An 11,328-nucleotide genomic window follows, 5' to 3' on the forward strand; every position below is an offset into this window, starting at 1 on the left:
TGAATTTTGCCCTTGTCTTTTACAAGATCTTTCAGAAAGCAATAGTTTGTGTCACATCTACAGGTACATAACATCAACAGTTATAACCAAATCTTATTCAAGAGTTTAATAAAACAAGTGCCATAAGTCCAAGTGCATTAGTGTGCTTTAGGCTTTTCACTGTTAATAGTGACAGATGATACCGTTCAAAACACTCAATTTCAGATTGATCAAGGAACAGCCACCTCACATCGTTGTGATATATTACGTCACCGTAGAAATGATTCGAGAAGGGTTCGCGGCACGGATGCAGAGCCAGATAGCATTAGAATGATGCTGCCACCGTGTGGTGAAAGGAGGAATTACATCTTTAAAGTTTTATGATGTATTTATTCTGACAGGGCTAGCGAGCCATAAATAACACATTATAAGACCGAAGCTGCGGGCCGTAAGAAATCTGACCGCGGGCCGTGATTGGCCCGTGGGCCGGACTTTGGACATGCCTGGGGTAGAGCGTGCTCGGGAATCGAGTCGGGCCCATTCGGCCAACTGCGAATTTAACCCTCCCGTTATGAGACGTCTATAAGTTGCAGGGTAGGTGTCACATTCACCGCTGAATCTCGGGACGGGCAAGGGGTTGGCGTTAATTTTATTTAGACCTGTAGCGCCATTTTAAAAGACGTATTCACCGCAAAGAACCGTAACAACACTACCACACTCTATAGTAGCGGACGCCAAACTGCCACATGCCCCTCCCGCATGGCCTTGTGGGAGCCTCGGTACCGATAGTTATTTTATTTTAGTTTTACTTTCGGTTTCATTTTGATGTACATACATGCACGTCATTGGAACAAGAAAGGGTTCAAGTACGCGCCGTGACATCACCAACTGTTCCAAAGAGTGGCCGCCGGGTTTATATGTGAGTCACTTCCACTTATTTGCAATTGGCGCCTTGGCACGTTCAAACCGTTGGTTATTTCAAACAAACTATAAAAAAAAAATCTTTTATTTTAACAGGTAAGGCCCACTTAGCTATGCAGCTCTTTTTCAAAAGCGACCTGGCTATCAAATTGTAGCTCAACAAAGTGGCTTATCGTGTGGATATTTGTAGCAGCCAAATGCTTTAAACACATGTTTCTAGATGTGGAGGCAAAAAGCAGAGGACCCGGAGAAAAAATCAACATCTCGCCAAAAGTGGCGTCCAAATACTTCCAACGCGACGGCCTTCATTTGGAACGGATCCGCGCGGTCTGAGTGGACAGTTTGCAATGGCTGTCGGAGGTGAATGCTGGGATTTGGGTGAAGGCTGTACTTTTAACATCACCAGCTTCTAGCATCACCAGAATTACATTAGATAGATAGATAGATCGTTTATTGTCATTGTCACCAGTACAACGAAATTTAAAATGCTCACCAGTCAGGGCATAATTCATACATTTAAATTAAATAAAACAAGAAAATAAAAATAAAATTAAATGAAAGATAATCAATTTATACTATATATAAAAACAGCCCAAGTATACCCACATACCCACATAAGGTTACATTTTGTCATTGCACATATCTATTTCACATTCAATTGTAAACACTATTACTTAATAATTTATTAGCATTATTGAGTGTGGTGATCGCTGTAGGATAAAAGCTCTGTTTGAATCTGTTTGTCCTTGTTTTGACTGATCTGAATCGTCTGCCTGATGGCAACAGCTCAAACAGTGAGTGTCCAGGGTGTGAAGAGTCCTTTAGAATGATCTGTGCTTTTTTGATGCAACGTGAACTGTGTAGTTCTTCCAGTGTGGGGAGATGGCAGCCGGCGATCTTTTGGGCTGTGTTGATGACCCTCTGGAGCGCTTTCCTCTGAGCCACTGTGCAGCTGGTGTACCATACACAGATGCAGTATGTAAGAATGCTCTCGATGGAGGCTCGGTAGAAGGACACCAGCAGTTTCTGTGTGATGTTATTATTCCTGAGGATTCTCAGGAAGTAAAGTCTCTGCTGAGCCTTTTTCAGAAGCTCAGTGCTGTTGGCGCTCCAGGTCAGGCCCTCCCCAATGTGGACTCCCAGGAAGCAGAAATCTGCCACCCTCTCCACACAGTCCCCGCTGATGATTAGCCTGCAAGGATGCCCGGAGTTTGCGTGATGATGGTTTATGCTCCTTGACGAGATTAGCGATGTATTGTGGTTCAAATGTGGCAAGCACTTTGTGTGTAATGAGTGCGACCATATAACAACGTATTCCTTCGGTAACTGGAAGCTAATGCAGTTTGGCGAGCATTGTGCGGACACGGTCAGATCTTGCAGTACCCGTCACGACACGTGCCAGAGAGTTTTGTACATGCTGTACCTTGGTAAATATTAATTTAAATTGCAGGTCAACCAACCAAATGAGCCAGCCAGATTTGGGAACAGTTCCCCTACCATCCACAACACTTATTATTATCAATCAGACTCTGGGAAAGAAAATACGTAGAGATATTAAATACATGACACCTCTAGCATTTGTAGACTACTGAGAGGTATTTCACTCGATGGAAATTCATGGAATCGTTCACACGACTCCTTGGTGTTTCAAATGTTTTTCAATATCACAAGCAAAATAACTTTTTCAAATTTTGAGAGACTGCCTTAGCAGTGGAGACAAACCCCGCTCACAACGCTCGTGTCAACAGCACTTTCCTTACTACGGCAACATCTCTTAGCACAGACGTTTTGGGCAATGGCCCTGCTTCAGAAACACAGCAGGGGAGGGGGGCAACGAGAGCAAACGAGAGATTGGGTGACCTGTATCTTCTGATGATTGTCCGAGACCCTGGTTCTCTGACAAATTAGGCGATGTCATTAAAGTGTTTAACATGTACTGTGGTAAGATTTACTAAAGTGTTTAACACGTAGTAGTAAGATGTACTAAAGTGTTTAACACGTAGTAGGAGTAGTAAATTTTACCAAAGTGTTTAACGCATAGTCGTAAGATTTGTTTCTGCCTGTCCCAAGCCAGGATAAAAGGAAGAGGGTTGGCGTCTGGTGGCAACCGGCCTTAAAAACCCTAAAGCCAAAACATGTGTAGTGACAGGGTGCCATCTGTTGACCATGAGGGAAAACTACGGGCATGGGTGCGCTATATAATAGCCAACCATAAGGGGGGTGTAACTGGGCCAAGGGTCAGAGGCGGGGATCAGTCGGGAAGCTCCTGGAACCTGCATTAAAGTTCTAGAAGGGGGGCATGGCCAGAGGTGGAACTTGGCCACGCTGAGGAGTATATAAGGGGGAGGTAACCGGAGATTATGGGCTGTCGCTGTCTTCGCCATCATCTCTTCATCATCGTCCGGCCATATAGCCAATTTGCTGTACGGTCCCCATCGTCGTCATTGCTGTATAGTCAGCCAGCTATATAGTTAGACGTCCGCGATGTGTCTGTATGAGTGGGTCAGCTATACGTAGCCCAGTATATATGTTATTCAGAAATAAACAAAGAGCCCTCTACAAGTCGTATCTCGGAAGTCGCTCATTACACACGGAAAGTCCTTGCAAACAAATGGCCCTCAGTCCCCCGCAGCCCTTTAGTGGGCAGAGGGTGTAAAGATTCTCGGGACCCAATGACTCTGCTGCTGCAGGGAGTGCAGACCCGGGCGGTGGTAGTATGTTGTCTGCACATATCGAGATGGAGAAACAAAATGGAAAGAGCAGAAGGTTTATCGGGAGGAATATAAGGTTGGCCACATTGAATATTGGAACAAAGACAGGAAAAGGTCAGGAATTAGCGGACTGCTTGAGGAGGAAAATCGACATCGCATGCATACAGGAAACAATGAAAAGTCAGCAGAGGAAAATAGATTGGCTGTGGTTTTTAATTATTATACCATGGAACAACAGCACGTCAAAATGAGGCTGGAGTTGGGCTGAGTGAGGAGATGAAGATTAAGGTGGTGGGAGTCAGAAGAGTGAATGACAGACTGATGATAGACTAGTACCGGAGAGTGGGGTTGTAAATGTGGTGTGTGCATATGCCCCGCAGATGCGTTGCAGTGGGCAAGAGAAGGATGCATTTTGGGAGAGCTTAGACAAGGAGTTTCAGAGCTTACCGGGAGATGAAGCAGTGGTGATTGGCGCAGACTTAAATGGAAGAGTGGGAAGAGGTAAGGACGGATATGAAAGGAACCATGAATTAAGCGGATATGACAGTAGGAATGGGGGAGGAGAGGACATTCTTCGAATGACCCAGGCAAATGATATTGCAGTGATGAATACCTACTTTCAGAAGCAGGAGGGACATTTGATGACCTACCCGAGTGGAGAGGTGAAGAGCCAGATATATGTTATTTTGGTGAGGAGGAAGCACCTGAAAGAAGTGAAAAACTGCAAAGTGATCCCTGGAGAGTGTGTGACTGGACAACATAGACTAATTGTGGCAGTTTGCGTAGTGTAAGGAGTTAGAAAGAGGAAGGTGAGACCAAATAACTATAGTAGGGTGAAGTAGTGGAGACTAAACAATGAAAAATACAACTTCTGCAGGCAAGCTATGGAGAACTTAAAAAGTGTAAAGCCTAGGGGGAGCATGAATGAAATATGGGAACACCTTGCGAGTGGAATACTAAAAGCAGGTAGTAGAGTGTGAGTGAGCAAAAGAAGACAGATGCAACAGAAGGTAACGTGGTGGTGGAGTGATGAAGTGTCAAAAGGCAACAAGAGAGAAAAAGGCCAAGTTTAAGAAGTGGCAGAACACGAGAGAGAAGGACCATCTGTATGAATACCTGGCAACAAAAAGAGAGGCAAAGCGAATGGTAGCAATGGAAAAAACAACAGCATTTGCACAACTCTACCAGAAGCTTGACAGCAAATAAGGCGAGAAGATGGTATACCGTTTGGCAAGAGCCAGAGAGAGAAAGACCAGAGACATCGACCATGTGAATCTCGTTAAGAACAGTGAAGGACGAACAATCTTGGATGAGATAAAGGTTAGAGAGAGATGGAAAGAGCACCTTGAGAAGTTGCTGAATGTGGAAAACCCAAGACGCGAAATTGTTAAGGAACATCAAAGAGTAGAAGTAGTTGCAGAGACTACAGCCAGATACTATAGCCAGATACTATAGCCAGATACTATAACCAGATACTATAACCAGATACTATAGACAGATACTATAACCAGATACTATAACCAGATACTATAGCCAGAGAAGAGGTGGTGGAGGCTCTGGGGAGCATGAAACATCAAAGAGTAGAAGTAGTTGTAGATACTCTAGCCAGAGAATAGGTGGTTGAGGCTCTACGGAGCATGAAACACCACAAACGGAGTGGGGCCAGATGAGATTCCAATTTATGTGTTTAAATTAATGGGAGAAAGGGGTGTTTAAATACTGATGGGCTGTTTGGAAATCTGGATGGAGAAGAAGATGCCGGATGCGTGGAGAGAGAATACATTGGTTCCCATCTTTAAAGGGAAAGGTGATGTACAAGAGTGTGGTAATTACAGATGAATAGCATTGATGAGTCACACCATGAAACTCTGGGAAAGGATCATGGGAAAGAGACTGAGGAAGCTGGTGGATATTGGCGAGAGACAGTTTGGATTCAGACAGGGAAGGTCAACAATGGATGGAATCTTTGCACTGAGAGTATTGATGGAGAAGTTCAGAGAGAAGAAACGGGACCTGCATATGGTGTTTATTTATATAGAGGTGTACGACAGGGTGCCTAGAGAGCTCATATTTTGTGGTATATAAGAAGAAGAGGTATTCCTGAGGTATATGTCCAGCTGATCCAGGATATGTATGAAGTGTATGAAATGTATGTGCGAGGCAGCTGTGGGGTGTCGGAGAGATTTCAGGTCAAAGCGGAGTGAAGCAAGGTTCTGCACGGAGTCTCTTCCTGTTGATCCTGGTGCTGGAAACACAAACGAGAGATATGCATGGTGGATGCTTTGCCGACGACTTTGTGCTATGCGATGAAAGCAGAGGGGCAATGGAAGATTATTTGAAGATCTGGATGCCAAAGATTGAAGGGAATGGGTTGAGGATCCGTCGGACAAAGACTGAGTATATGGTGGCAAATGTCAGTGTATAACACATTCCTGCAGAGGGAGCTGGTAGTAACGTTGGGTTGCTCAGTTAATGACCAGGGTCAACGGCGGCATGGTGTATTCCGCAAATATGCCCGATTGTGAGGGCGGGCACAAGCCGGCGTGATTAGGTTAAACGTTGATACAGGTAGGAACAACAGGTTCCACACTGCCCACCAGGGATTATTTGTCTGTCATGCATCGGAATGCAGCCCACCCATGCACCCCCCCCACCGACCACCGAGCAGGGCCACGATTAGTTGAGGATGTCGGGGAGGGTGGGGGGAAGGTAAACACGCCCAATCATCCAACTTCCCCCCCCCCCCCAAACGCCGAGCGGGGCCGCCATTGGTAGAGGTGGGGTGTAAACACGCCCACTCCTGCAATCCCCTCCCCACCGAACACCGAGCAACGCCGCGATTGGTTGACGATGTCGGGGAGGGTGGGGGGGAAGGGAAAACATGCCCACTCATCCAACTGCCCCCCCCCCTTAACGCCGCACTGAGTGTGTGTAGGCCTCGGCAAGGTAAGGTAAAAGTTAAAATGTAAAAAAACATGCCTACCTTTACCCTACCTTTTACCTTACCACAATACAATCACTCTACCCTACCTTTTACCCTTTAGCAGGTAAGGTAAAAGGTGAAAAACAACGCGCTTATCTTTACCCTACCTTTTACCCTTACCCCATACAAATTACCCGATTACAGGGTAATTACTGGGGTACTACACATGAAAAAGGTTTATAACGGTAAATGTTATAGGTAGAGCGCTTTATTCATATAGAATACTCTCGATGATTCCAATGTTACACGCTCGTCGTTGTTGTTGTTGTCGTTGTCTTTGAACTCACTCTGTCTGTTGTAGTTGTATCCTCAAATCTTGTAACTCAATTTTAACCCACTTCCCAATGTGGTATCGACTGCAAACTTGGTATACTCATGTCATACTGATGACAACACTATATTCTATCATTAACAATATCTATTTTTAAACATTATTATTTATATGTTATGTTTCGGCTTGGATCTAATTGTCCACGCTCAACTCACGTTGGCTGTAAATCACCACGGCCCCCTTACGCTATGGCAAGCTTCGGGGCCATTCCTGGAGTCGTGGAGTTCTTACATTACTAGTACATTTCATAAAAGTGTGTTTAAAAAAAGTTCATTTAAATATTACTTATTAAATGGAAGCCACGGACTGCGCCACAGAGCTTTTAGCGGTAAACAAGGTACCGTATATACCGGGTAATACTTCGTGCTACCTTTACCCTACCGGGTAATTCTTCCGAGCTACCTTTACCCTACCCTTTACCTTTCCCCTTGGCATGTCGACACCTTTACCCTTTACCTTTACCCTTTTACCCGGTAAAAAGGGTAAATTACCTTACCTTGCCGAGGCCTAGGTGTGTGTGTGAGAATCTGAGAGTGAGAGTGTGAGTCTGAGATTGTGAGAGTGAGTGTATGTGTGTGTGAGTCTGTGAGTGAGTGAGTGTGTGAGTCTGAGAGTGAGTGTGTGAGTCTGAGAGTGTGAGCGTGTGTGTCTGAGAGTGTGAGAGTGTGTGTGTGAGTCTGAGAGTGTGAGAGTGTGTGTGTGAGTCTGAGAGTGTGAGATTGAGTGTATGTGAGTCTTAGTTACCTAGTGTGTTATACAGGTAGGAACAACAGGTTCCACACCGCCCACCAGGGATTATTTGTCTGTCTGTCGTACATATCCGGAATTCTGCCCACCCATGCACCTCCCCACCGAACACCGAGCTACGCCGCGATTGGTTGACGATGTCGGGGAGGGTGGGGGGGAATGGTAAACATGCCCACTCATCCAACTGCCCCCCCCCCCGAACGCCGCGCTGCCAACCAAGTTCCTACCTGCCCACTCCGAAGGAACATGTTCAGGGCACCACGGGGTGAGCAGCCCCTCCCCACCCAGCCCCACCCCTCCCACCCTCCACCCAGCCCCACCCTCCCCACCCAGCCCCTCCCCATCCTCCCCACTCAGCCCCTCCCCACCCTCCCCTCCCCACCAAGCCCCTCCCCACCCTCCGCACGCAGCCCCTCCCCACCAAGCCCCTCCCTCCGCACTCAGCCCCTCCCTCCACACCCAGCTCCTCCCTCCAAACCCAGCTCCTCCCTGCACGACGGACGGACACTATAATTCCCTGTGGGCTGGTGTAACCAGGAGGTTACTACCAGTATAATGCAGAAATAGGATTGCAAATTGGAAGTGACCAGTTAATGAAGACGAACGAGTTTAAGTACCTGGGTGCAACGATGTGTGCTGATGGATCACTAGAACGAGAGATTAGACCAATAGCAAGAGCCTAGACTCACTCTATACGCTGTTACGAAATATTCTACTGAAATTCAATCTTGATTTCTCGCCCACAATTCTTATTTTTGGATATAGGAGGAACGAGGGTACCAAGGATATAGAGAGGCTGACGAACGTCATCGTGAGCAACGCCAAACTGGCTATCTATAGGGATAGAAAATGCGCAATTGAAGGAAGCGGCTTCCCCAGCCACTGCCGCATCTTCAAGGCTCTGGTTTCTGCCAGGATTGGGCTGGAATTTCGGTACGCTCAGTTGACGGGGGGTGTCGCATCTTTCTCGACGCGTTGGGCTACCGAGGGTGCTTTGTGTCATGTGACGAAAGCAGGGGATCTGGTGATGGATTTTTGAGGGTTATTTATTCTTGTTGGTGTCTATGAACACAGGAGCACACAATGGGATTCATGTTACACGGGAAACCCGCGTTTTATCTTTGATTTTAAAAAGAAGGCACATAAGCAAACCAAAAAGAAAAAAAAACAGCGATGAACGAAGCAAAGTGCCGAAAGACCGAGCATCTTTGTTTTTTTTATCGTAAAGAAAAAAAAGGAGGGAGGGGAGCCAGGCAGGGAGGGGGAGCCACGGAGGGAGGGGAGCCAGGGAGGGAGAGAGACGCGTTCACCCAGGGCTCCTGCTTTTACCTCTAAAAACTTTATTTTTCTCATCCTTTTTTAGGGATTTCTTTTCACCAACAGTAAGTGTCTTGCTTTATACACATTTGTGATCAGTTTGTTTGTTAATTTAGACGTCCTTTCTCTTTCTTTCTTTGTTCTTTTGTGTTGTTTTCACTGTTTAGTGTGCGGCTGCGCTCACTGCAGTGGAAAGGTGTGTTTGTTTTTTTCCGCACAATCCCCCAATTTTATTTTGATAGTTGATTTCATAATCACGCTTTTCTTTGCTTTCTTTTCGATCTTGAGTTCCTTTAGTAATCTTTGAGTTTTGTGATTCTTTTCGTGTTTTTCGTGTCTTTTTTCGTTCCTTTGTCTGGTGTGCTCCCACGTGTTTCACACCCGTGTTCGCACTGTACCACACCGGCCGGTGTGGGAGCAGGGCAGACATCCCCTTTAGAATCCCCTCTTGTTTATTGCTGCGAGCGTGTTTACATTATTTTATTTTTATTGGTGTGCTTTTTTTCCTACGTTTTCGTTTTTTTCCTCCTTGTAAAAAAAAAAACCAAGGACTTAAAATAATTGTACTCTCTCCAGGGGAGCTCTGGGTGGGCAGCAGTAATAATAATTAGCAGAAGGTGGTCATAACATAGATTTGACCATCTTTATATAAAAACATTTTTACGTTTCTTGTTTTTTTTGGTAATTTTTTCCTGACTTTAGAAAGTAGAGAGGTTTGCTTTCGTAGTTGTGTGTGACATCTCACACACGTGAAGATGTCCACCCGACCCGCAACAACGTACGCAAAAGCTACCGCACCTACGCAAGGCCCGTCTCTGGGGTCTGCAAGGTGCCTGCAGCAGCACCCAGAGCCTCCACGGGAGGCTAGGATCCGCTGCCCGGCTTCTCACGATGTTCCGATTGAAGTTTACATGGATGCGCTGCGCGCCATCGTGCCAGGGGGCTCGATAAGGTACGCCTCCAAGGTGAGCGGAAGAGTGGTTTTCTTCATGGAGTCTGAAAAGGTGGCAAATGCCGCCATGGAGAAGGGGCTGACGGTTGGCGATTGGCACCTTACCTTGGAGCCAATGTCATCACCATCGGTACGCGTGATCGTATCCAACGTCCCCCCCTACATTCCCGATAAAGACATCCAAGATCACCTGGCTAAGTTGGGCACGCTGACTTCCAACTTTCTGCGTGTGCCTCTGGGCCTCAAAAATCCTGCCTTGAGGCATGTCTTGTCTTTTAGAAGGCAGGTCTACATGTTGGTGCCCAATGGGCAGCTTGAAGAGGGCTCCGTTGTGGTCATGAATAGAGGAAGGGCCCACAGGCTGTTTTACCGCAAGGACGTGCTAAAATGCAACCTTTGCAAAGCAGAGGGGCATGTTAAAAAACACTGCCCGATGACAGCAAATGCCCAATCTACCAGCGAGACAACGGTGGAAAAGGGTGATAAAGATGCACACCCAACAAGTGACTCAGGAGAAGGTCCCACACCACGGAGATCACACAAGGTGGCGGTAGACCCTGCTCCAACCCCAGCTACTGCCATGGAGACTGAGGCTCAGCCAGCCACCCAGCCATCATCGACAGCCGGACCTCTGAAGAGGAAATTTACGGAAGACTCGGCTTCATTATCTCCAGAGACCAGTGGGGATGAGGTCAGTCCCTTTAAAGATCTCCCAGAGTTGGAGTCGGACATCGCACCGACGCCTGGGGGAGATGCGGAGAGCACTGGTGGCAAGGACGGGGTCTTCGCCATCCCAGATGCCCCTAGAAGTGGGACACGCAGAGGGAAGAAGCCCCGTGCAAGAACCAAGCTCAAGCGCAAGACGCCTGAAGAAAATCTGGAGCCTGAGATGGAAGCGGGGGAAACCGCAATCTGCGAAGTGGCGAAGGACACAAGTGAAGAGGGTCGCACTTCAGACCTCGACAACGCGCCCAGCGAGGGGGCCGAGGGCTCCCAGGAAACGCGAGCAGCCAAGAGCACGGAGGAGCCCACACAGGACCCCACTGACCAAACAGTGGGTGACCGAGACAAGGACGAAGGAAGGCCGTCAATTGAGGGGCAAGCGGCATCGCCCGATAAAACATTGATGGAGGATACCACGGCGACTGAAAATCCTCAAAGCCTGGGGGCTGAAGGGGGAAGCCAAGAAGAGGAGTTGGAAGAAACCCTCAGCACAGGAAGTGGGGTGAGCCTGACATCGGCAGAACTGACCGAAGGGGTACCAATATTTTCGCAGTCAGAGCTATGGGACTTTCTAGATGAAGTACGTGGCACAGACGAAAGGGTGGCTGCAGCGCTATCAAGGTGGCGAAATGTGGAGGCAATAATAACCTCCCTACTCCATGCT

The sequence above is a fragment of the Lampetra planeri genome, chromosome 62 (genome assembly GCF_965212315.1).
Source record: "Lampetra planeri chromosome 62, kcLamPlan1.2.h2, whole genome shotgun sequence".
NCBI classification, from domain to species: domain Eukaryota; kingdom Metazoa; phylum Chordata; class Hyperoartia; order Petromyzontiformes; family Petromyzontidae; genus Lampetra; species Lampetra planeri.